The sequence below is a fragment of the Desmodus rotundus genome, chromosome 2, assembly GCF_022682495.2.
Source record: "Desmodus rotundus isolate HL8 chromosome 2, HLdesRot8A.1, whole genome shotgun sequence".
NCBI lineage: Eukaryota > Metazoa > Chordata > Mammalia > Chiroptera > Phyllostomidae > Desmodus > Desmodus rotundus.
The window spans coordinates 96,549,432-96,575,729 of NC_071388.1; the positions used below are offsets into that span (position 1 = coordinate 96,549,432).

General features: G+C 41.5%; 1 protein-coding gene across 5 annotated transcripts in view; it reads right to left on the minus strand.

The window, feature by feature from the left end:
* Positions 1 to 26,298, minus strand: part of IGSF11 (immunoglobulin superfamily member 11) — a 146,139-nt gene that overhangs the window by 106,483 nt on the left and 13,358 nt on the right. The window contains exon 1 of one of the 5 annotated variants that reach the window (XM_053918400.2): positions 13,861 to 13,893. The exons of the other annotated variants lie outside the window; for them this stretch is intronic. The gene's annotated coding sequence lies outside the window, so the exon portion shown is untranslated. Of the gene's footprint in view, positions 1 to 13,860; positions 13,894 to 26,298 lie in introns of those variants that run through there. 5 annotated transcript variants of the gene reach the window in all.

Below are 26,298 nucleotides of genomic sequence, written 5' to 3' on the forward strand. Positions count from 1 at the left end.
AAGGGGGGAAAATGGGACAACTGTAATAGCATAATCAGTAAATATATTTAAAAAAAGAAAATTTAAAAAAAGAAAAAGTCAAAGTTATGAAGAATAGTCATGTGACATAAACACAGCATTGTCCTTTATATAGGAAATTTTTAGTGACTCCCAGGCATCTCATCTAAAAACATTTATTTAGGATGTCCTATTCCTCTGTTTATTCCAATCCACGTTACATAGACATCTTATATTTGTATAGCACTTTATGACTTACAAAGCACTTCCCCATTCATTAGGTCTCCTGGTTCTCACAATCCTACTCGTAGGCACCATTACAGATGGGAACACTGAGTCTCACAAACACTGAGACTTTTGCCCACCCTGCGCCAGGGATCTATCTGGCTATGTTATCTGTCCATATACGAAACCCTTCCTTTCCCTCTGCTGTTTTAGCTGCCAGAGTCCATCTACCCTTATAAAAATAATCAAACACAACATTTCGTCTGGGCAACCAGTCCCTCTTTTTCTCTCCATCCCTGGGCCCAAGTAGAGTTGACTCCATCCCAAGTGTTATGACTCACACTGGCCTATTAAGTTTCATAGGACCTTGGGATGGGTGAAGAACCAAATTTGGACTAACAAGATAAAATTATACTTGGATGGGTCTGCAGAAATAAAGAGGTGATCCCTTCTCCATTAGATTACAGGAACTACTATAAAGGACACATGGACAAAATCAAGGGGGAGGGTGGAGGTGGGGGAGGGAGGTGGGTTCAGCTGGGGTGGGGTGGAGGGATGGGGAGAAAAGGCACACAACTGTAATTGAATAACAATACAAAATTAAAATTAAAAAAGAAAAAGAAAAAAAGAAGAAAGGAAAAGACCTATATCCAAGATTGCTCTATCCAGCAAAGCTATCATTTAGAATGGAAGGGAAGATAAAGTGCTTCTCAGATAAGGTCAAGTTAAAGGCGTTCATCATCACCAAGCCCTTATTATAGCAAATGTTAAAGGGACTTATCTAAGAAAAAGAAGATAAAAAATATGAACAGTAAAATAACGGCAAACTCACAGTTATTAACAACCACACCTAAAACAAAAACAAAAGCAAAGTAAGCAAACAACTAGAACAGGAACAGAACCACAGAAATGGAGATCACAAGCAGGGTTATCAACAGGGGAGTGGGAGGGGGAGAGGGTGGGAAAGGTACAGAGAATAAGTAGCATAAATGGTAGGTAGAAAATAGACAGGAGGAGAGTAAGAATAGTATAGGAAATGGACAAGCCAAAGAACTTATATGTATGACCCATGGACATGAACTAAAGGGAGAGAATGTGGGAGGGAGGGGTGTGCAGGGCAGAGGGGAGTGAAGGGGGGAAAATGGGACAACTGTAATAGCATAATCAATCAAATATATTTTTTTAAAAAGTCTGAAAGAGTTATAATAAAATCAGACAAATAAAATTAAACACAAAAAGACCAAAGATAAAGAGGAGCAATTCATAATGATAAAACAGTTAATTCATCTGAAAGATATAATAATCATAAATGTGTATTACCCTAATTACAGATCCTTCAAAGCACATGAACTAAAAATTGACAAACCAAAGGGAGACAAAACAGTCATAGCAGATTTTAACACCCCTCTCTCAGCAACCAATGAACAATGGACCAAAAAGTAAAGAAAAAAGATAATCAGAACAGCATTATCACCTTTATCTCCAATCACTGAAGAATGTGAATTATTTTTAAGTACACATGGTACATTTCCCAAGAGAGAGCATGTGTTTTCTAAAAAACAAATTCCAATCAATGCAAAATGAATGACATCACACAGAGTATATTGTCGGACGAAAGAGGAATTAAGTTAGAAATTGATAATAATAATATGAGGTCTGTCTGGAAAAAGTCCAACTATTGTTAATATAACAAGAACGGTTTACAAGACACCAATGCAATCTAGCAGCCAAGGGGAGTGGTCTGGAATGGGTATGCCTGAACAGTGACAACTTCACTGGACTAGTCAGTGGGGGTGGTAGATGCCTTTGAGTGAGCATGTGTATTGGGTGGCCATTGCATTCAAAATGAGCAAGTAGAGCAATGAATCTGCATCAAATTTTGTGTTAAGCTTGAACATTCCTCCATAGAAACTATTTCGATGATTCAGAAGGCCGTAGCTATGGGCAACTGCTGACTGGCAACTTCATCACAACAACAGACCCACTCATTCATCACGTCTCATGCAGATTTTTCTGGTGAAACCTCAAATCACCCAGGTGACTGAACCCTGCTACAGCCCAGATTTGGCACCCTGCGACTTCTGGCTTTTCCCAAAACTAAAATCACCTTTGAAAGGGAAAAGATTTCAGACCATTGATGGAATTCGGGAAAATACGATGGCGATAGGGAGAACTGTGTGAGGTCCCAAGGTGCCTTCTTTGAAGTGGACTGAGGCATCACTGTCCTATGTACAATATTTCTCGTGTCTTGTATCTTCTTCAATGAATGTCTCTATTTTTCATATGTGTAGCTGGATACTTTCTGGGCAGACTCTGTATACCTAGGGAAACCCTCAAGTGATTAAAAATTAATTAAATACAACATTTTTAAGGGACACGTGGATCAAAGAAGAAATCACAATGGCAATCAAAATGCATGGGGGGCAAGAAAAACAGTGTTTACCAGAAGTTTATACTGTATATGCTTATGTTAGGGAAAAAAGGTCTAAAATCAGTGACTTAAGTTTCCACTGAAAGAATCGAAAATAAGTAAAAATTAAGTAGAGGAAACAATAATAAGGATAAGCAGTAATTCAATGGAGAAAAGAATATCTTTTAAAAAGAAAAATTCCTAAATATATGCATTTAAAAAATGAACATTTACACTTACCTCACAACATACACAGAAATGAATTCAAAATGAATTATAGACTTAGAAGTAAAAGCTAAACTTATGCACCTCCTAGATGAAAACAGAAAAAAATATCTGCAACTTTTAGATAGGTGTAATTTCTTAGATAAGAACATACACAACCCATAAAAGAAAAAACATACAGTGAACTTTCCAAAATTGAAAACATTAAACATTTGCTCTTCAGAAGACACCATTAATAAAGTGAAAAGGCAACCCACAGAATGGCAGAAAATAGTTCTTCATACATTTACCTGATGAAGAAAATAGTACCCATAATATAGAAATAACTCTTACATCTTAATAAGACAAAAATCCATTTTTAAAAGATGAGGAAAATTCTGAACAAACACTTCGCCGAAAGAATTCAACGAAGAGCCACTAAGCACACAGAGAGATGCTCAACATCACTAGTCTTCAGGGAAGTACAAACGAAAACCATGAGAAATCACTACACACACATTAAAATGCCTAATGCTTAAAAAGATCAGCCATAAAAAGTCTTACAATAACGTGAAACAACTAAATTCTAATACAATGATAGTAGGGGTCAAAAAAAATGGCACAACTACTTTGGAAAACAGTTTGGCTGTTTCTTAGAAAATTAAACACCAACCATTCTACCCATAACTATTTATCCCCCCAAACGGAAAGTGTGTTCACACATAGATTCATACGACAGTAGTCTCAAAGCTGGATACAACTCAAGTTTTCCCTAATAGGGGAGTGGAGAACAAGGTGTAGTATAGCCACACAAAAGGGTTCCACTCAGCAGTAAAAAGCAACAGGACTACTGATGTACGCAGCAACGTGAGTGAATCCCAAATCATTATGCTGAGTGAAGGAAGCTGGGCAAAAAGAGAACATGTGCAATGGTTCATTTACAAAAATTCTGTAAAATGCAAACTAACACACAGTAGCACCAAGTAGATCAGTGGTTGCCAAGCCTGGGGGTGGAGCGAGGGATGGATGCAAAATGAGACAGGTAATCTTTAGGCCACGGTAGAAATGTTCCTTATCTTGACTGTGGCAGTGGATTCATGGATATATACAACTGTCATCTAAATGTATACTTTAAAAGAACACTTCAACTGTACCTAATCAAAGTGGGTTTTTAAAAAATCATCAATACCCACTGAAGGGCCCTTTTTTCTGCGGTATGACTGGAAAACTAGTCATAAGCAACTTACCATCTTACCACCTTTCACAAAAACCACAGTATCAGCAAAAGCTAAAATTACATCCACTCAACTAAAAAATAAATCATATTTTATTTCCATACCAAAATTACCCTAAATAAATGGAACATTAATTTTGAAAAACTATTCCCCATGGAGGGTGGAGAGGGAAGCTATAGTTAAAAAGGGCTCTAACTTAGCTTAATGAACTTTCCTACTGGGGAGGTAAGAGAGAGAGGAGGGAAGTCAGGTGCTGCCCCCCTCTTTCCAGGATGGTGGGAGGTCCAGGAAGTGCAAGATACAATTTAATCAGAATCTCTGAGGAAGAGTCTGGAGGACAAGAGATCCTTGGGCACCTCTGAGAAGCATGGAGAAATTGTCCAACTACCAGCGGTTAGTCTCTCAAGACAAACTCAAGACGGGAGAAGCCGAAAAGGTCTGCATGCTCAGAGTATTCACCATGGCATTTCCCAAACCTTTCGTGAAATTCCCAAGTAAGTGCTACACTATGATTTTATATGCTTTATTTAACACATTCATAACTTATACCCCCCCAAAAAAAAGTCTGTTTGGTTTAGTTTGTGCTCAGGTGGGTACTGTTTAACTAAAAGTGCATTTCTTCTGTTACCCTGCTGTCTAGATTTCTAAGGCATGGCCTGGTCACCAACACTAGAACTAGAAAACAGACACAAATGGCTAGATTTTGATCTCAATGCAACACTAATAACCTTTCAACTACCCACATATATCCATATATTAATGAAACTCCCACAAATGTAACTTTTCCTTCTTACAGTCCTCCTATTCTGAGAAGAAAATATTCTCTGTACAAGTCTTCATTTATTTTGCAGCAGAGGGTGGGGCAAGGAGGGAGCTGAAGTAGCAATTATGTCTAGTTCTTCAGACTAATCAAGAGTGTGTCCTTCTTCTTGGACTTATACTTAATTCATCAACATTTATGAGGAATCTCACATGAACTTGAACTAGCATAAAAGCCACTTAACTGATCTCCCTGTCTCCCTCCTGGCCTACTTCTCCACATTGATGCTAAAGTCAGATTGCTAAAAGAGCAAAATTGAGCAAGTTATTCTTCTTTAACACCCTTGGAAGGCTTCCCACCACTCACCGGATAAAATCCAGATGTCTGGTGCTTGCCTATCCTTCTAGCCCCATCTCCAGCTTCTGGTCCTCTTGAACACTACCCTCCATTCATGCAGAACTCCTTTGAGCTCCCAGACTATTTTATGCCTCTGTAACACTGCGTATCTACTGCCTCTGCCCAGAAAGGCTAGCTCTCTCATGTCCCTGCCCTTCCCCCGACCTCTTGCTTCCTGAACTCCCGCTGTCCCCTACGTGAAGCATCTGGACTTGCTTCTGCCCTCACCTTGCAAACGTGATCATTCTACTTCCTTTAGTGATGGCCTTATAGATCGTTTTCTGCTTTCCTGCCTCTAACTTTGGAATAAAGGTGGTTCTATCAACATATTCATTGACACAAAATGTGAATTCCCACACAACTCACACTCTAATGGTGAGTGACGTGCATATTCAAACCTCCTCACTTGTTTGGATACTGCTTTTTTATGTCCTTGGATCTTTGTTGAGCTCCTCCACTTAACTATAAGATAGAGGAGGGAAATAGAATTTTCTAATAGGGACAGAGCAGCCATAAAACACTTAGTTCTTAAACAATTTGTCCTGTGAATTTTGTTAATGGAATATAAAACACTGTATTGATTCTTCTGGCAATGTTTATTAAACATGTACTATGTGCCAGACACTGTGCTAGATTCTAGGGACACAACACAATACAAAATAATTTTATAGATTCAGGTAATTTATAGACTTCAGTTAAAAACTCTGTAACTGAAAGGTACATACATCATAGACGTCCAGACCATCCATTTTAAGGCAGAGGAAGTACCTTTCCCAAATTCATTGTTAGTTAAATGCAAATGTAAGATACTAAAGACTTCACATGTAATGTCTCTTTCCTATCCCTTCCCCTAGTTCAAAGGAATTAACTTGGGGTAATGAGACAGATTAAACATTATTTTGCTTTACCACACCATATAAATCTCAACATTTTAATGTAATATTAATCTACTTGTAAAAAGAGGCTTGACACTACATTTTCAGAAAGGAAAGCAGTGACATAAAACAAATGTAAAGGGACTGAAATAACAGGGACCCAGAAGTGGGAGCTGAGATTCATCTAAGTCAGCAGATGACATCTATTTGCACTCGTTAGCACTGCCTGGCATGTGCTACACCACCCCCTCGGGTAATTTACATTTTTTTTAAAGCATGTATTTCTAAATTTAGGAAGTTAGGATAATCAGGGTGGAAAAGCCCATCTGTTTGATGTTCACTCCAGCTGCTGCAGATTCGGAAACGAAGTCTGAGTATTTTCTTGTCTGTTTCACCCTTCCCCGTCTGGAACACAAGGACAGGCCCGAAGCCGAAAGGCAGCAAAGGGCAGGGTGTCCAGTGTGTGTATTTTCTGGTGCACACAACACCTCCACTGTGCTTAACTAACCCTTCCGCAATTACACAACCCCGTGCACGATTTATACACATGTGTGTGCACTCGCGGTGTCTGTACATTGTTCTTGTGTAATTTTTGGGGGGGGTGACAGGGAGGTGGAGACCAAAAGACCCTGGAAAGAGATCATTTTTGACCCTATTAAAGTTAAAATTAGTTTGAACAAAGAAAAAAATAATAAATATTGCTTGGCTGTTTATTTCCCTTACCTTACTGGAAAGAGCATTAACCAGGATTCTGGTCCAAACTTTGCCACTTACATGCTACATAGTTTTGAAAAGATTCTGCTATCTTCTCTAGGTTTTTTATTATATAATATGAAAAAAGGGGGAGCCAGGAGGGAAGGAAGAAGACGTTGAGCGTGGAAGAGAAACCAGAAGACTGCAGGTGCTTTCTGGGTCTCAGTCCTGGGACTGCACGACAGCTGCATGAATTTTCACGAGAAACCACTGCAAATGGTAAGTTTTCCCCTCTGGTGTGAAATGATCCACGTTACACTCAGAAGCAAACCAATAAATATTTCCTTATATACCTTTCAGTATACATCTCAAGTGTATCAGTTATATGTTTTGAAAGCTAAATGTTTAGTAAACACTAATCAATGTAGAACTATTTTAAAAATAAACACAATTCAAACAGAACAATTTTGCATTTCCAAAGTACAAAAATAGTTAAAGGAAAAAGGAAACGAACATTCTCTAGGATGATGTTTACTACTGGGGATAAACATCAAAGGTAACTGTTGATAAAGCCTCCAAAAGAGAAGTTTAAAACACTCATCTAGAGAAATAAACTATTTGGGGTCCATAAACCTTCCCTGAATACCCTCCCCGTGGAAGGCACTGTGGTTGATATAAGCCATTGATATAAGAGTCATTGTTCAGTTCAGTACTGAGCAATGACTGTCTCGGACAAAATTGTTCACGTTTTTATTAGTGCTCTTAGGAGTAGGGCACCACTCAATTAAAAATAAAAACCGTACTACTAATCACAGTCAGGTCCAATTCCTTTTCTAACACAAGCAACTGCCGGCGTTTCCGAGACAGAGGCCAGCACAGGCTGCGCTCGGGAAACCATTACAGACCTGGAGAACACAGACCAAGTCAAAGGGCTGTAAACGCTTTTAAAAGGACATTTGAATTCTAACAATTTCTTTCTCTATCAGGTACAGTACTCTTAACCTACCACTATTTTATAGCTGAACAAACATTTTCAGAAGAACCAGGGATTTCAAAAAAGCAATTTTAATGCTACCTCATTTTTTTTTTAACTGCCTTAGATGTTGTTAGTCTGGTTTTCTTTTCTCTTTTTGCCTCTGCTATATTCCAGGGCCCAGTACAAAAAAGGAACTCAATAAATAGTTTTAGTGAATAAGTGAACAAATGTTTAAAAAATAAGGTTTACACTGTCAAGGACTGACTGAGGGAAAGAGTGAAGGCTTACATGTACCAGGTGTTACAGCCACCTCTTCATCTAATCCAGCCAGTCAGTGGGGGTAAGTATAGCCTGCCTCACTTCCCAGATGGAAAGAAAGATTCAAAGGTTAAACAATACTCTGACCAAAGAAAAGAAAACATGGGATATCCAGACACTTCCAGCCGAGATGGAGGCATAGGTAGATGCACTTTGCCTCCTTGCACAACATAAAGGACAACAACAAATTTAAAAACAGAAAACAACCAGAATTGCCAGAGAATCGAACTGTATGGAAGTCTGACAACCGAGGAGTTAAAGAACAAACATTCATGCAGACCAGTAGGAGGGGCAGAGACAGGCAGCCAGGGCAGAGAGAACTCCCAGCAAGGCAGCGGCTGGCAGAGTAGAGTCTCACATTCGTGTGCAGATAAACCAGGAGGTACACCTGTGGAGCAAGACAGACACACAACCCAGGGTTCCAGTGCGGGGAAATAAAGCCTCAAAACCTCTGACTGAAAAAAACTGTGGGGATTAAGGTGGCCTCAGAAACTCCCAGCCTCACAGGAGAGTTTGTTGGAGAGATCCACAGGGTCCTAGAATGTACACACAAACCACCCACCCACGAATCAGCACCAGAAGGGCCCAATTTGCTTGTGGGAAGCAGAGGAAGTGACTGAAAGCTTAGAGCTGTGCAAGCAGCATTGTTCCCTCTCCAACCCCTCCCCCACATACAGAACCACAACACAGTGATGTGGGTTGCTCCAGGCTGGTGAACACCTAAGGTTCTATCCCTTACTACGAAACAGGCATGCCAAAAAAAAAAAAAAAAAAAAAAGGCCCAAATGAAAAAACAGATCAAAGCTCCAGAAAAAATACAAATAAGATATAAAGAGATAGCCAACCTATCAGATGCAAAATTCAAAACACTGATAATGAAGATGCTCACAGAAATGGTTGAGTATGGTCGCGAAATAGAGGAGAAAATAAAAACTATGAAAAGTGAAATAAAGGAAAATGTACAGGGAACCAATAGTGAAGGGAAGGAAACCAGGACTCAAATAAATGGTTTGGAGAAGGAAGAAATTAAACATTCAACCAGAACCAAATGAAGAAATAAGAATTCAAGAAAAATGAGTAGAGGCTTGGGAACCTCTGGGACAACTTTAAATGTTCCATCACCTGAATCATAGGGGTTGCCAGAAGGAGAAGAACAAGAGCAAGAAATTGAAAACTTATTTGAAAAAATAATGAAGAACTTCCCCAATCTGGCAAAGGAAATAGGCTTCCAGGAAGTCCAGGAAGCTCAGAGATTCCCAAAGAAGTTGGACCCAAGGAAGCACACACCAAGGCACATCATAATTACATTACCCAAGATTAAAGAGGAGAGAATCATAAAAGCAGCAAGAGAAAAGAAGACAGTTACCTACAAAGGAGTATCCATAAGACTATCAGCTGATTTCTCAAAAGAAACCTTGCAGGCAAGAAGGGACTGGAAAGAAGTAGTCAAAGTCATGAAAGGCAAGGACCTACATCCAAGATTACTGTATCCAGCAAAGCTATCACTTAGAATGGAAGGGCAGATAAAGTGCTTCCCAGATAAGGTCAACTTAAAGGAGTTCATCATCACCAAGCCCTTATTATATGAAATGTTAAAGGGACTTATCTAAGAAAAAAAAGATCAAAAATACGAACAGTAAAATGACAACAAACTCACAACTATCAACAACTGAACCTAAAAAATACAAACAAACTAAGCAAACAACGAGAACAGGAATACATTCACAGAAATAGAGATCACATGGAGGGTTATCAGCTGGGAGGGGGCAGGGGGAGAATGGAAGAAAGTATACAAGGAATAAGAAGCATAAATGGTAGAACAAAATAGAGAGGGGGAGGTTAAGAATAGTATAGGAAATGGAAAAGTCAAAGAACTTATATGGACATGAACTAAGGTGGGGGAATGCTGGTGGGAGGAGGGCTACAGGGCAGAGGGGAATAAAGGGAAGGAAAACATGGGACAACTGTAATAGCATAATCAACAAAATATATTTTTTAAAAAGAAGAAAAGAAAACACAGGACCATCTAGTGTCCCTAGGTCAGGGTGTCAAACTCATTTTCACCGGGAGCCACATCAGCCTCGAGGTCACCTTCTAAGGGTGGAATGTAATTTCAGGACTGTATAAATGTAACAACTCCTTAACAGTTAAGCAAGAGCTTGGCACTGCCGCTGGGTAGAAACAAGGTGCAGCACTGTATAAAATAAGGTGGAGGGCCAGATTCAGCCCACGGGCCTTGTGTTTGCTAACTGTGACCTAGGTGATCTGGGTTGCAGGTACAAAATGCCACCGCAAGACACACACAGACAGACATGGGACATAAAGGACAAGCAGTCTGAGACTAGGCGGCCAGGCTGATCCAAGAAGGTCAGCAACAGGATAAGCAACAGCCCACTGGAAAGAACAAGCGCGGTCACAGAAGTGTACCTGGCTGGACCGGAGCCAGGCAAGAGGCACAGAGGGTGTTCCGCTGGGATGCGGCCCCAGGGGGTGGGTGGGAGGCATGGGAACTGTCAGGAATGAGGGTGCAAGGCTCTTCGGAGCCAGGGAAATTAGAAGGACCAGGGTGATATGTGTCATGGGTTCAAAATTTCTCAAAGTAAAAACTGCATAGGAATATACCAATACAAGCAAATAATGTCATGAACTTTTGTAACAAAGATGATGGTTATTTATGGTAATTTATTAGTCAAGCTGTCATTCCTAATTCTTTTTAAAATCATCTTTAGAAATCTAAAGGGAAAAGCCAATTTTCACCAGAAGAGAAGATTGTAAATATAGAATTTTTATTGACTATACAGGAAAATGTTTAGAATGCTGAAGCAAATAGTTCATATGTACAGATTACAAGCATAATAGAATTTCAAATGAGTTACCATAGCTACAAAAAGATAATTTTGAGGAAACAAAAGAAGAGACATCATTAGGAGTTTTCAAAGAGCTGAAATAATAACTGTGGCGTCCAAATTTAACACATTACCTCCTAATGGGAAGTAGCGATGCTCCTTTCCATGTGACATCTTCTAACGGTGTCACCCCTCCCCCTCCCCAGTTTCACGTACCTGGCCTCCTCCGTGCCTGACTAAAACCTGTTCAGGTGCTGCAAGACTCAGTCAGCTCCCACCTGTTCCATAAAGTCTCGTTGAGTTCCAGCTGCACTTATAGCCTGACCTAATATATAATTATCACTTATTATTTATAAAACAAATATTTATTAAGCACTGGCTGTCTACCAAGCACAATGCAAAGGGTAAGGAGGGGAAGGGAAGGTTAAACAAAGAGATGAGTGAGTCGATTACAGTAAATGGTGTTGTCTGAATGACACTCTATGAAGACAGGGAAGGGAAAAAAAAACCACCCAGGGAGACCACCTGCGAGGTGACGGACATCCAACATACACCTGGAGGCATGAGCATTTTTTCCAGACCCAGACAAAAAAAAGAGGAGAAAGGAGGATTTCAAATTGAAACAATAGTATTTTATTGGTCTTTTTCCTGAAGCAGGAAGAAGGTACGTTTGGAAACCAAAAGATTTGAGGTATAACCTAATTTAACCTTTGTGAACATCAATTCCTTGCTTATAAAATGGAATAAGGCAACGGTGTGGTGAAGACTAATTACACAATGTATATTGAAGAACTGATCCCCAGTAAACACACAAAAAGTGTTTTCTCCCTTCCCTTCTCAAAGGCTGTAAACTCTCCCAAGGCGGGAACGGAGTTTTGTTCTCCTTTCCTATCCCCTAGTGTTGAACACAACTGCCCGGCACAGTTTTTGTTGACTGGTAATCTCCAAAGGAGAGAAATACGGTAACTTTTCATCATTCTCTTTTGAACTTAATAACATACAAATCTTCTACCATACCTCCTTATTTTCTATAAATAAAAATAAAATTTTAAACTCTCTTATGGCTGGTGTTCCAGTACACAACATGCACACCAAACACATACTCAGGACACCAGAGCCAGGCAGGAGCCTGAGACAGAGTGGGGGGGCGGGCAGGAGGGAGAAAGGTATTTCTAAGGTTGATGTTTGCTATACCAAAACAAAGATCAACATAGTGCTCTTGAAGGAAAAAGCAAAACTCTGCTGAACTTGCTTACCTTCACTTTATAGTTTAGTGTCTCAATTTGAGTTCCACAGGAAGGAGCACCATAATCTTTTTATACTGAGAGTTGTAAAGGTCTTTAAAGCCCATCTCACAGCTCATACAAATGTTTCCCAAATTATTTCCTAGTTAGGCTCTAGAATGGAGACAAAACCACCACAAAGCTAAATAAAGCATCAAAGAGAAAATGCAACCCATTTACTGATTGTAGGAGCCTAACACAGTTTAGGCACTTTATACATTATCTTAATCTTCCACGCACTGAACTCCAGGTATTGAAATTCATTCTACTCTACAAGCACAATCAGTTTCCTCACTGGGAAATAGGGCTGATACTCATCTACCTCACAGGCTTGCCTTAAGGATTAGCTAGTAAACATACATAAAATGCCCAGGCACTGCACGGCCCACGCTGGGCAGTCAACAATGGAAGCTATGATCTTAATGGAAATTTGACATCCAGACTAGAAACTTGTGACACCAAAAGCAGCAAAAATGTGTGTGACTGAGAGCGGCATCCACAGTGGTGGCACCAGCAGAATCGGAGCTCGTTAGAGCTGGCACTGAAAGAAGGGTGACTTGGCTGGCCGCCCTTTGGCACATGTGCCCAGAGCCTATTCAGCTCCAGTGTTCCAAGCTGTTTAACCACATTCAGTTCACTGTGGGCACCTCACTGTCAAAAAAGCCTGCCAAATCCAAGTATTTTTTAAAAACACTCCCAGTGATCAAGTGAATAAAGAGGCTTTTCTTGGAAGAAAGGATCACCTATTGACATTCAACAAACCACTGCAGTACAGTTCTTGCAATTGCTTACACATTTGCTGCCATGTTGGTACAGCAGCTTAAGTTAAAAACTAGGAGAGAACTCAAGACTGGAGAATCTGGCCCAGTGAGGACTCTAGATGCTGTGGGACTGGCCGTGCATCTCAACCAAGTGTTTTCACAAGGAAAACAGTAAGTTTTAAATTTAAAGGGATTTAAGGGATTTTAAGGGATTTAAGTTTAAATCCCTTTGTTAATAAACAAACATATGCAAAGAAGCAGAGTCTCTTTTCTCTCAAGCTGATGTGATTTTCTTACTACTTCTCACCTCCCATCAACCCATCCCAAAACCAGAGGGGTGGCACAGGTTAGGAGGCGGACTGAATTCAGTCCTATCTGGTCATCTAAGGCTGATCCACATAATTTGAACAGCCTCTTCAAGTAACCCTATAGATGTCTCTTTTGGATGGCTCAGAGAAATGATGGGTCTTTCAGATTTCTTCCCCCTTGTCCCACTTTTCTTCAAGAGGGGGTCTGACTACATGAGGGGGAGAGTCCTCCAACTACCCCAAGGCAGAGAAGAGAGGTGGCACTCATATCCACGAAGTTCTCGACCTCTGCACTGCCTCTGCTAGAGCACCTCAACTGGCTACACCCAGACTGGTAACCAGCAAGGTACCACTGGCTGTTGGTGGGGGTGTCCTTTCCAGTGATGGTGGTGGTGGTATTGAATGGAGAAATAGTGGGGGGGATGTGCCAGTTCCCACCCTTGCATAGTGGTCCTGATCTGTGATCTTAAAAATCCCTGCACATGCAGACTTCATGCTATCCTCAGACCTCTATTAGTCGCCCTCACCAGGTCCCTTACACACTGAATGTGAGCCCTGAGGAACCAGGAGTACCTCTGAGATGCCTTCTGCTTTCTGCCACTGCCTCCATGCCATCACTCAAACACACGGTCAAAGTAGCCAGCTGCAGAGCTCGCAGACCCCAAGAACCATACCACCTAGGGAAATGGCATGAATGAAAGTTGAGCAGGAGACCACACTTCACTCATAGCATTGATGTAACACATTATATATCACACTGAGCTGAATAGCATTTGTGTTTTAAACCAAAGCATGAATGAAGTCTTGAAGACTGAACCCTATTCTTTTTTCATCTTTCTATCCCCAGATACCTGGAGCATAATAAACCCTCTGTGTGTAAGTGTGTTGTTTTTCCCTTAAAAACTACTGAATACAGAAGAAACAAAGGTGTTCTGCCTCACTGGCTGGGATAGGCAGTGCACAAAGCCACTACCTGGCTATATCCTCATCCTCGTGACACTGAAGGACTCAGTCATTTCTACTACTACTTCTACTGTATTTGCTGCCATGATTCTGACTATTAGTGTTCCACAAGTACTCCTTTTCTGATTTGTACAAATCTCCAAATAATAATTGTAGTTTTAACTGTAAATGTAACTATAAATTATAACTACAGTTACACATGTATTAAGTTCCTTAAGACCAGGGACAATATTAAATACTCTGTACAACCCACAATGCCTAGTACAGTGGTGTGCATAGAGTAGGTTTCTCAATAGTTTATTGGAAAATGAAAGAATATACATCTTTTTCTCTCCAAGAAAAAGAAAAATATCAATGTATACAACACTGTATTCTGCACAAAATTTCTGTGACTTATCTGAATACTATTTTTGGACCACAGGTTAAAATTCCTTGTACAAATGGACACAAAGATCAATGGAACAGAAAACAGAGCCCAGAAATAAACCCATGGCTATACGGTTAATTAATTTACAACACAGGAGCCAAGAATATGCAACAGAAAAAGGACTCTTCAATAAATGGTGTTGGGAAAACTGTGCAGCCATATGCAAAAGAATGAACCTGGAAACTGACCACTATCATATACCATACACAAAAAAATTAATTCAAAATGGATTAAAGACTTAAATGTAAGACTTGAAACCATAAAATTCCTAGAAGGAAACAAAGGTAGTAAGCCCCTTGACATTGGTCTTGGTGATGAAAGCAAAAGCAACAAAAGGAAAAATAAACAAGCAGGACTATATCAAACTACAAAGCTTCTGCACAGCAAAGGAAACCATCAATGAAATGAAAAGGCAATCAACTGAATGGGAGAAAATATTTACAAATCATGTATCTGATAAGGGGTTAATATCCAAAATATATAAAGAGCTCATATAAATCAACAGCAAAAGAAATAAACAATCCAGGAAAAAAATGGGCAGAGGATCTGAATCAACATTTTTCCAAAGAAGACATGCAGATGGAAAACAGATACATGAAAAGATGCTCAGTATCACTAATCATCAAGGAAATGTAAATTAACACCACAATAAGGTATCACTGCATCTCTTTAGAATGGTTATTATCAAAAAGACAAGAGATAACAATTGTTAGCAGGAATGTGGAAAAGAGGGAACCCTTGTGTACTGCTGATATGAATGTATATTGGTGCAGCAACTATGGAAAACAGAGTGGAAATTCTCAAAAAATTAAAAATAAAACTACCATATGACCCAGCAATTACATTTTTGGGTTATTTATGCAAAGGAAACAAAAACAAACATATTTCAAACAGATATATACAACCCCACATTCACTGCAGCGTTATTTACAGTAGTCAAGACATGGAAACAACCTAAGTGTCCATCAGTGCAAGAATGGATAACGAAAATGTGGTGTACATACACAATGGAATATTATCCAGGCATAAAAAAGAAGGAAATCTTGCCATTTGAGACACTATAGATGGACCTTGAGGGCATTATTCTAAGTGAAATTAATCAGGCAGAGAAATACAAATACCATATGATCTCACTTATATATAGAATCCAGAAAACACACACATACACCAAAACAACAACAACCAAATCACAGGTACAGAGAACAGATTGGTGGTTGCCAGGTGGCAGGGGAGGGGGGGTAAGCAAAATAGGTGAAGGGAATTTTGAAAACACAAAAACTTGCAGTTATAAAATAAACAAGTCAGGGGATATAATGTAAAGCATGGTGACTATGTTAATAATACTGTATTGCCTATTCGACAGTTGCTAAGAGAGTAAATCTTAAAAATTCTCATCACAAGAGAAAATTTGTAACTATGTATGGTGACAGGCGTTAACTAGACTTACTGTGGTGATCATTCTGCAATATTTACAAATACAGTTGTACACCTGAAACAAATACAATTCTGCCTGCCAAGTATACCTCAGCAAAATAAAATTTTTAAAACTCTACCTTAAAAAATTCTTTGTACCAAACAAATGTAAGGTGGTGTTATTATGATGCAAAGTACTCAAGAATATAAAATGCTATTACCAACGAAAGTTACTATTTTTAAAGGAAGTTACTATATAATGATAAAATTAAGATCATGAGATTTAGAACTCAGTCTCAGTTTCAGATGATAGAGATGATATTAATGAAGGAGATGACAATGATAAAGATGGCAGTGGCAACAGAGGAGGAAGAGGAGGTAACAGACCCTCCCCCAAAAAGGAGATACTAAAGTAAATCCCTAAAATGGAAGCAAAAACTATTTACAATAAAGTCAGATTTCACAGTGTTCTGTTTGGGTCCTAGAGGGTCCTTCAGGAAATCAGCCTTCATGGCCTGCCCATCGTCAACACCATTTGCTGCCCACCTACCAAGTGTAAGGCGCTGTCCTCCACCCCAGAGGTAAAATGAAGTGTAAAACCACATCGAAGAACTTATCTAACATAAAAAAAAGACTGAATATAAATATAAATAAGCAAACCACCTCAAAGAGTACATTTTAGTTCTTGGCTCTCAACTCTCGTCACACACACACACACAAAATCAATTGCAGGTGGGCTGTAGATCAAAACAAAAACAGCCTCTAGAAGATAACCGAGTGTCTTCATGACACTGGGATCGGCAAAGGATTCTTAGCCAAGATTCAAAAACCACTACTCAAAAAAGGAGAAATTATTAATACTCAATTAAGCACTGTTCTTTAAAATGCACCAAAATAAGAGCGAAAAACCAAATCAAGGAGTAAAAGATTTTGCAAAACTTGTAACCAATAAAGTGCCATTATTCTTACAAATATGTTTTTAAAACTTTACAAATCAGAGGGGGGAAAAAGACACACAGACTTTCCAATTTTAAAAACTGGCAAAACCCCAAGGGTTTATCAATAGACAAATGGATAAATAAAATAAAGTATATACATACAGTGAAATGTTCTATCAAAGAAAAAGAATGAAGCTCTGAAACATGCTGTACCATGGATGAACCTTGAAAATACTACAGTAAGGGACATAAACCAATCACAAAGGACAAATATTGTATGAGGTACCTAGAATAGCTAAGTTCATAGAGATAAAAATAGATTATCTGTTACCAGGGGCTTGGGGAAGGGGAAAATGGAGATTTATTGCTTAATGTTTAATAACTTAACTGGAGTTTCTGTTTGGGGTGATGAAAAAGTTTTGGAAATAGATTCTAATGTTGGTTGTACAACATTGTGAATAAATATGCTTAATGTCACTAAACTATACACTTAAAATAGTCAAAATGGTTAATTTTATGTTATAAACCAAATCAACAAACAAGTGCTGGTGAGGTTGTGGAGAAAAGGGAACCCTAGTGCACTGTTGGTGGGAATGCAGACTGGTGCAGCCACTGTGGAAAACAATAAGGAATTTCCTCAGAAAACTAAAAATGGAATGGCCTTTTGACCCAGCATTCCCACTGCTGTGATTATACCCAAAGAAACCTGAAACACCAATTAAAAAGAACCTATGCACCCCGATGTTCATAGCAGCATAGTTTACAATAGCCAAGTGCTGGAAGGAACCTAAATGCCCACCAGTAATTGAGTGGATAAAAACACTATGGTACATTTACACAATGGAATACTACACAGCAGAAAGAAAGAAGGAGCTCCTACCTTCACCACAGCATGGATGGTCTGTAGAGCATTATGCTAAGTGAAATAAGCCAGGCAGTGAAAGACAAATACCGTATGATCTCATCTATAAGTGGAACATAATCACCAAAAGAAACAAGGACACAAAATATAACCAGAGACATTGAAAAAAAAGAACAAACTGACAGTAACCAGAGGAGAGGTAGGAGGGGATAATGGGGGAAAAGGGAGAAAGGGTCATCAAGGAACATGTATAAAGGACACATGGACAAAGCCAAAGGGGGATAAGATCAAGGGTGAGAAGTGGGGATGGCTGGGGTAGGGGGGAGTGGTGGGAGGAAAATGTAGACAACTGTATTTGAACAATTAAAAAATGTGAAAAAAAATACAGTTGAACTTTGGAAAAGAAAAAAAAACATTAGACTTTTTTGTAATTAGTGTCACAATGTATTTAATGTGTGGTGCAAGATGACAATTCTTCTTCCAGTGTGGCCCAGAGACACCAAAGGGCTGGACACCCCTGAACTGACAATACCTGGTTTTCATAAGAATGCAGAGGAAATAGAACTCTCCTACACTCCTTGCAGATGAAAGATTAGCACAACTACTTTAGCAAAAAGTGGCAAAATCTCCTAAAGCTGAATATATGCAATTTGTCTCTTACCTATAACCAACAGAATTGCACTCCGATATGCATGAAAACACACACAAGAATGTGCACATTATTCATTATAGGCCAAAACTGGAAATGACCCAAATGTCTATCAGTAGGAGAATGGATAAATCACTATCACAGTGTATTCAAACAATGAAGTGCTATCATGTAATGAAGGTGAAGAAATAATAGCTAGACATAACATGGAATAATCACATAAACAATGTTGAATTTTAAAAGCCAGGCTCAAAAGAACACAAAATGAATAAGCACTATTCTACTTGTATAAATTTCAAAAACAGGCAAACTAATTTCTGGTGTTAGAAATTAAAAGTGGTTGAGGTGGCCACCGGGGAACCTGGGTGTTGGTGATACTGTCTTTGGATCTGGGTGATGGTTATACAAGTATATTCGCATGTACTAATTTATTAATATTTCTATACCTTTTTGTGTATATTACACTTTAAAAACTAATCCTTGTCACTATTGTCTTTTCTAGTAAGTATAGCACCTTTCAAATACATCACAATTAGAGAAAAATTGACTATATATAAGTCAATGTGAAGTCAGCAACTGGGAGATCCTGTGAGAAACTCTGGGTTCTTGGTTTCCCATGAAGAACGCAAAGTGGAGTCCGGCTATAGACAAAGCCAAAGCAAAGTTTACTGGGGATACATGTCCAGAGAGGAAGTGGGCTGTTTCCAACAAACACAAGGCAGCCACCAGTGGGCCCTCCCCTTTATGGAGGCTTTGTGGGTTGGGCTTCCAGCTCCCCTCCCCTTCCTTTGTCTATTTTTGTGCATGTTCTACCCAGACTTCTCCTTGATTCCCCACTGCGGGTAGGGGGGTTAAAACCACAATGGTAATTTATTATGATGAGGGACAGGTTATCCAAGGTCATGGGCTCCTTCCTCAGTGCACAGACAGGGCCTTGGGAATCCCCCTTTGTCTTCAGAGCAGCAGGCACAGACCATAGGGACTGGATATGTCAACTATGAAGTTCTTGCTCATTGGCCGGGGACCTACCCCACTCCTTCAGGGCCCTACCTCCTATTCTATTTGCCTGCCTCAAATCCCCCCTGAGAATTTGGATCCTCAAATTCTTTTGAAGAGAAGGGGGAAGGTCATTCTTCTGAAACTGCCTCCTGCTGACTGAGAGGCAGTGTTCCTAAATTTTGAAGATTTCAGAACTCTCACCCTGACTGGTCTATAAGTGATAGGACACAACTGGGATGGGCTGGAATCCCTGGGTTAGCACCCTCTGGAGTCCAATGGCCTGTAATCTATCACAGACAAAGTGTACAAGGAGGTTAAAGAGCTGCAGCCCCAAGATTAATAGTATGGCTCCAACCAGGGGTGGGACAAAAGGATAGAGGAGCCTAGTGGGTTCTACCAGGTGCAGTTTTTATATTTTCATTTTAAACCTGTGGTCTTGGTAATTAACACTTTTATATATTTTTGCATTTGCAAAGATTGGTTGACATAATAACATCATTCCTCTTGGAGAAAAAGGCATGTCCCTCCTTGGATGGCAGTGAGAGGGTCTAGAGCTCTCCTATTTTGTAGAACTGCCACTGGAGAGTTGAGTTGTTCCTGCAGCCTAGTCAGGGTATCTGCTATATCCTTGAAGATGCGGGAGGTTTTTCTGGCTACTTGGGTAAGAGAATGGTTATAAGCTCCCTGTTATGACACACATTAGTCCTGATGTAATGCCCACAGCTCCAAGGAAGGGTATTAGGAGGGGCGCTCACTTGGAAACTGCCCCATTATTCAGGACTGGCAAGGGCACAGTGGATGATCCTTCAGCTATGACATGAATGGCCAAATATATCCCAAAGAGCATCAGCCTGTGCACCACGGTGGTAACGAGAGATAGGCTTTTTCCCCACCTGTGAAAAAGAGCACGATACTGAAAGGCAGAAGGACAGAGAGTTCAAAATCTAAGAAAACATCAGGCTTAGTACACTCTGCACTGGGCCTATGGAAGGTAAGGTTCCAGCTGGCTATCCACCTCTCTACCCAAGTTTCTCTGAGGGAGCTAGACGAATATCCTTTGATAAAGAAGGCTTTGGCTGTGAAGTTTACTGTGGTCAAGGGGTTTAGAGGGAGGTTAAGCTCCTGGCAGGAATTTTGAGCAATATCTCTGGGCAAGAGGTTATTAGCTTGCCACCAGAGCTTAGAAATCTTGGAGGGTAGAAGCTTAGTGAGTTTAACCAAGCAAAGAAAGGGAGAATTGGGCCTGGTGCCTTGTTTAGGTCATCCCTGGTGAAAAGTGGAGGTTTGAAGAGTAAAGGAGGTGGTATCTGAAGGGATGGTAATATTTCATCTAGGGTATATAAAGAAGTGTTTTTTATTTTGTGCCAAATAAGTAGCAAAGCTATTTATGTTTGTGGGTGTGTAAATTATCTCTTGCCCTGAATCCCCTCTGATATTAAGAATATAGGGCAAGACACTGAGCTAAGATTTCCTAGGAAGGCTGCAGAGAGGGTCTCACTATAGTTCTGGATGCATATGGGATATGTTTGTGTTTGGGCAAATGTACTTTCAAATCCTTTCCCTGTGACTGGGGGTGAGGGCTCCAGGGTTTGAAGTCCCAAGGTAGGAAGAGTACAGCTGCATGAACAGGGGGGCTGCTAGGTGAAGCACCCTCCAGAATCTTTGATGTGGGCTAAGAGAGGATGGAGTCCTTGCCCAATCGAAAAGGGAGGCAGGCCTGAAGGATGTTCTGAATTTTGCATCCAAACAGAGCCAGCAGTTGGGTTTTAGGGATGTGGGCAGTTATGTTAGGTATAGTATAGGAGTTATGTTTCTGAGAGTGGACAGTTAGGGTGTAAAAGAGAGTAATAGTGAGGATCAAAAAGGAACCAGGATATGTCATCATAGGCAAAGTCCCTGGAAGAACTTGTCCCAGGTCAAGGTTAGGACTAGCAAATAGGCCCAGGCGGGAGTTAAATATCCCAGAGACCCTGGGGGTGGCTGACTGGTTCAGCAAGGAGTCTATCGTAGAATGTGCCTGGATGCTGAGAGATTAACTACTGCCTACAGTAGAAGTACTTTCCAGGCCCACAAAGGAAAGAGTTACTCATGTAAAACATTACAATGAGGAGGAGGCCTGACACTGCCGTTACCCAAAACAAGGGCCCAGCCTGTGTCATTACCTATCTGAGTGACTTGAGGAGAAGCCTGAGGTCCCCAAGCAGTTCCCAGGTGTATTGCATGGTGTGGGCCTGCTGGATTTACTCTCCTTCCTCTGGTGCTTCAGGAAGGGGCTCGACTCAGGAGAGATGTATCCAACTGCAGATGCCCTGTAATTTGACAACTATAGGGGTGGTAAGAAGGACTTGATAAGGCCCTTTCTACTTGGATTTTAATTGTTCTGGGGGGTGGGGGGATTTCTCTTCCCATGTCTTTAGGAGGACCCAGTCCCCTGGTTGGCAAGGGTTTTGAGACCCTGCACCCTGAGGTATGTGGAGAATTTTGTTTCCATGTTCTATTAAAGCCTTTTGGACCTGTCCTAAGTTTAAGAAATATTTTGTTAGGGCATGTGCCTCAGAGTCCAGGAACATATTGGCTATTAAAGAGGGTTTGTCATATAACATTGCCTAGGGACTGAACTGTAGCCGAGTCTTGGGCAAATTTTTGACCCACAGTAAGGAAAGAGGTAGACTTTGGACCCAGGTCGCTGAGGTCTACTGACAGAGCTTAGCAAGGGTTTGAGTACTTGGATGGCGTTTTCTACCTTGTCCAAGGACTGTGGCCTCTGGGAGAAGTGGAGATGATATTTTATTCCTAGAGCCTATGGTATTCTTTGGGTGGCCTGGCTAACAAAGGCCGGGCCACTGTCACTCTGAAGGGCCCGAGACAGCACGAGTTGGGAAATTATTTCTTTCAGTATTTCCTAGCTACTTCAGCAGCTTTCTCAGTTTGGCAGGAATAGGCCTCGATCCATCCAGTGAAGGTGTCAATATAGACTGACAGGTATTTGTATTCCTGGCATGGGGAAAGGTGAGTGAAATTTATCTGCCAATCTTCCCCTGGGTAAGTTCCTTGTCTCTGGACTGGGGGTGTTAGGTTAAGAGAAAGTTGTGTCCGCCTGAAGATGGTTTATCTGACAGGCTGGGCAGGTCCTTGCGAATTCCTGATAGTAGTAGCTAGACCTGTCCTGTGAATAATTTTAAGACTATGGTAGTCACAGCATCTCTGCTGAGATGTGAGGCCTTGTGAAAGGCTGTTCTAATTCCCCAGGGATTAGAATTTTGTTATCTGTTTTTTACCAAGGGCCTTCTTTTTCTCCCCGCTGAGTTAGCCCGCTCATCCTCTGCCTGAGAGTAGATGGGCAAGCGCTCTTGTAAACTTATCACGCGGGATAAACGCCAGGACTTCCTGGTTGAGAGGGGGGTCGGATTCTGTTGCCCTTTTGGCTTTAGCATCAGCCTTGGCATTTCCCTGGGATCTCCAAATCTACCAGAATCATCCTCTTAGTGCCCCCTGCAGCGCATTACCGCTACCTCTAGCGGTTCCTGTACGTGAAGTAACTTAAGGACTTCTTGGCTGTGTCTAATGAGGGTGTTTTATGTTTACAGTTATGTTTACAGTTCTTGGTTAGGACTGTAAAGAAGGAGGTCATCTATGTACTGTAGAGGTGTACTATATCAGGGAGGCTCAAGTCTCTGAAATCATGTTCCAGGGTTCAAGCAAAGAGGTATGGACTGTCTCTGAAACCCTGGGATAGTACTGTCCAGGAGCACTGCTGGGATAGATGCCTATCTAGGTCTTTTCATTCAAAGGCGAACAGATACTAGGAGTCAGGGTCCAGAGGGACACAACGGAAAGCATCCTTCAGGTCTAGGACAGTAAACCAACTGGTGTTGCCTGGTACTTGGGTTAGAATGATGTAAGGGTTAGCTACTACGGGGTGCAGGGATTATACAGCTCCATCCCTGGCACATAAATCCTGAACTCGGCAGTAATCCCCATTGAACTTGCAGACAGGTAAGATCGGGGTATTGCAGGGTGACTCTACAGGTACTAGAAGTCCATGGTGCAGCAATTTTTGCATAGTAGGTTTTAGTCTTTCAAGAGCCCCCTTATTGAGGGGGTATTGTCTTCTGCTAAGATACTCCATTCCCGGCCAGAATTATATTTTTACAGGGGTGGTATATCTGGCTCAGCTGCAAATTCACTCATTCCAAACATGAGAGGTTACTCCCTCAAGGACTTGGCATGGAATGTGGACCCCCTTGTGGGCCAGGGGTTCCAAAAATAGAGGTAGTATTTTATTAATAATTTGATCAGGGAAGAATAAAATGGTTCCCCGTTTTTCTAGTATATCTCTCCCTCGTAAGCAAGTGGGATAGTGAGGAATGAGAAGTAAGGCATGGTGAAAAATCTTATTACCTAGCCTGCAAGGAACAGAGGGAGTATAGTGGTAAGATGTTGGCTTTCCCTTTATCCCCATTATAATGGAGATTTTTCAGGAGAGAGGTCCCACAAAGGACAGTAAGACAGACTAAGTGGCCCTCATGTCAATAAGAAATTGAACTTGCTTATTTGCCACGTCTAAGGCCATCCAGGGTTTGTTGAGGGAGATGGAAAGGCTGTTTTGCAGGGGGTTCAAACTCTTCCCTAGGCACCCTCAGTCCTCTCCTGGGGGTAGGCCTTAGGTCGATGGCCCTTCCCCCCCTCAAGGAAGTGGGACAATCAATTTTTCCCACAGACTGGACATGGCCTAGAGGGGCTGGTTTTTGACAATCTCCAGCCCAATGTCCCTGTTGCTTACACTTGAAGTATTTTCTCCTCTCCCTGGGTTTTTGGCCCTGGTGTTCCCCAGGGTTGACCAGGATGGGTTGCAGGAGCCTGTCTGATTGCGCTCTGAACCACAGTGATGATGAGCTTAGCTTGGGCCTTATTCTGTCTTTTCTCCCTTTGGAGTCTCTCCTCTTCCTCTTCTATTTCCCTGTTGTTAAAGATACTAGTTCTTGTGTCCATGAGTTGGCTCATGGGTATCTGAGGTCCTAATTTCACCTCTGTAGCTTCCTTAGAATATCTGGAGCTGACTGTCTAATGAAATAATGAATTAACAAAGCATGCCTATCAGGGGTCTGAAGGTCTATGTTGGTGTATTTTCTGAGGGGTTTTATTAGGCATCCCTGATGCATTGCTGGGTTTTCTTCCTTATCCTGAGTGATTTTCTTAATTTTGTAATAGTTTACAGGTTTTTTGATACATTTCCTTATTCCACTTATATGATATTGTATCATATTGTCCCTTGCCCTGGTGTCTGTTCTGTTGTTATAATTCCACTGAGGATGCTGGTCTAGCACAGTAGTGGTAGATGCCCCCATTGATGGGCATTCTCTGTGTGCATGATACCTAGCACCCCCCCCCCCAGCTTCTCTGTTTCTCTTCAGGAGTGCGACAGGTAGCTAATAGCTATAAAGGTCTCTCCAAGTGAGATCATAAATGAGGGTGAGAGAGTGGAACCCTTCAGTAAATTTCCCCAGGTCTTCGGAGAACCTCCCTAGACTTTCCTTACATTGAGATAGGTTGGATACTGAGAAGAGCACTTAAACCCTTACAGTTCCAGTGTCCTGGTTGGCCACCTCCCAAAGTGGTAAGATCTGGCCACACTTGGGTGATACAAGGTACCATTGCATATTATTCCTGCTGGGCTTGGGGCCAAGGCAGCTTTGGGGCCTGGTCCCATTGGGGGGAAATCCCCCATCCCATGGGGAATGACTACATCCATGTCCCGCCAGGCTGCAGGAACCACAGTCTCACCCCACCGGATGGCACAAACACACACCCGGCCTCAAATCCAGGGCATGGGGAGAACCAAGATGGCGGCATAGGTGGACACGCTGCGCCTCCTCACACAACCAGAGCTGACAGAAGATCAGGCGGCGAGGAAGTCTGACACCAAGGAAATAAAAGATGAACATTCATCCACACCGCTGGGAGGGGCGGAGAAGGGCAGCCAGGGCGGAGAGGACTTGCGTTGCCATGGCGGGACCAAGAATGGCGGAGTGTGGGACTAACGGGGCAGGCAGTCTGACCACTGGCAGACCCTGCGGCCCCACATTCATGCAGATAAACCGAGAGGGCCGGACTCCGAGTGGCAGAGAACGGGGCAGGCAGAGCGGCGGGTGGCACCCCGAGGTCCCGCATTCGCTCACAGATAAACCGGACGAACAGCGAGGAGCGAAGCAGACCACGCAACCCAAGGCTCCAGCGCAGGGAAATAAAGCCTCAAACCTCTGATTGAAAATGCCCGTGGGGGTTGGGGCGGCAGCAGGAGAGACTCCCAGCCTCACAAGAGAGGTAATTGGAGAGACCCACAGGGGCCTAGAGTGTGCACAAGCCCACCCACTCGGAAACCAGCACCAGAGGGGCCCAGTTTGATTGTGGGTAGCAGAGTGAAAGATTGGAGTGCGGTGGAGAATGGAGCAGGCACCATTGCTCCCTCTTGGCCCCTCCCCCATGTACAGTGCCACAGCGCAGCAACCAGCCTAACCCCACCCCGGGGAACACCTAAGGCTCCACCCCTTTAAGTAACAGACTCTCCAAGACAAAAAAAAAATTTTTTAAATGGCCCAAATGACACAACACTTCAAAGCTCCAGAAAAAAATACAACTAAACGAGGAAGAGATAGCCAACCTATCGGATGCACAGTTCAAAACACTGGTTATTAAGACGCTCACAGAATTGGTTAAATTTGTTCGAAAACCAGATGAAAAAATGAAGCCTATGCTAAGA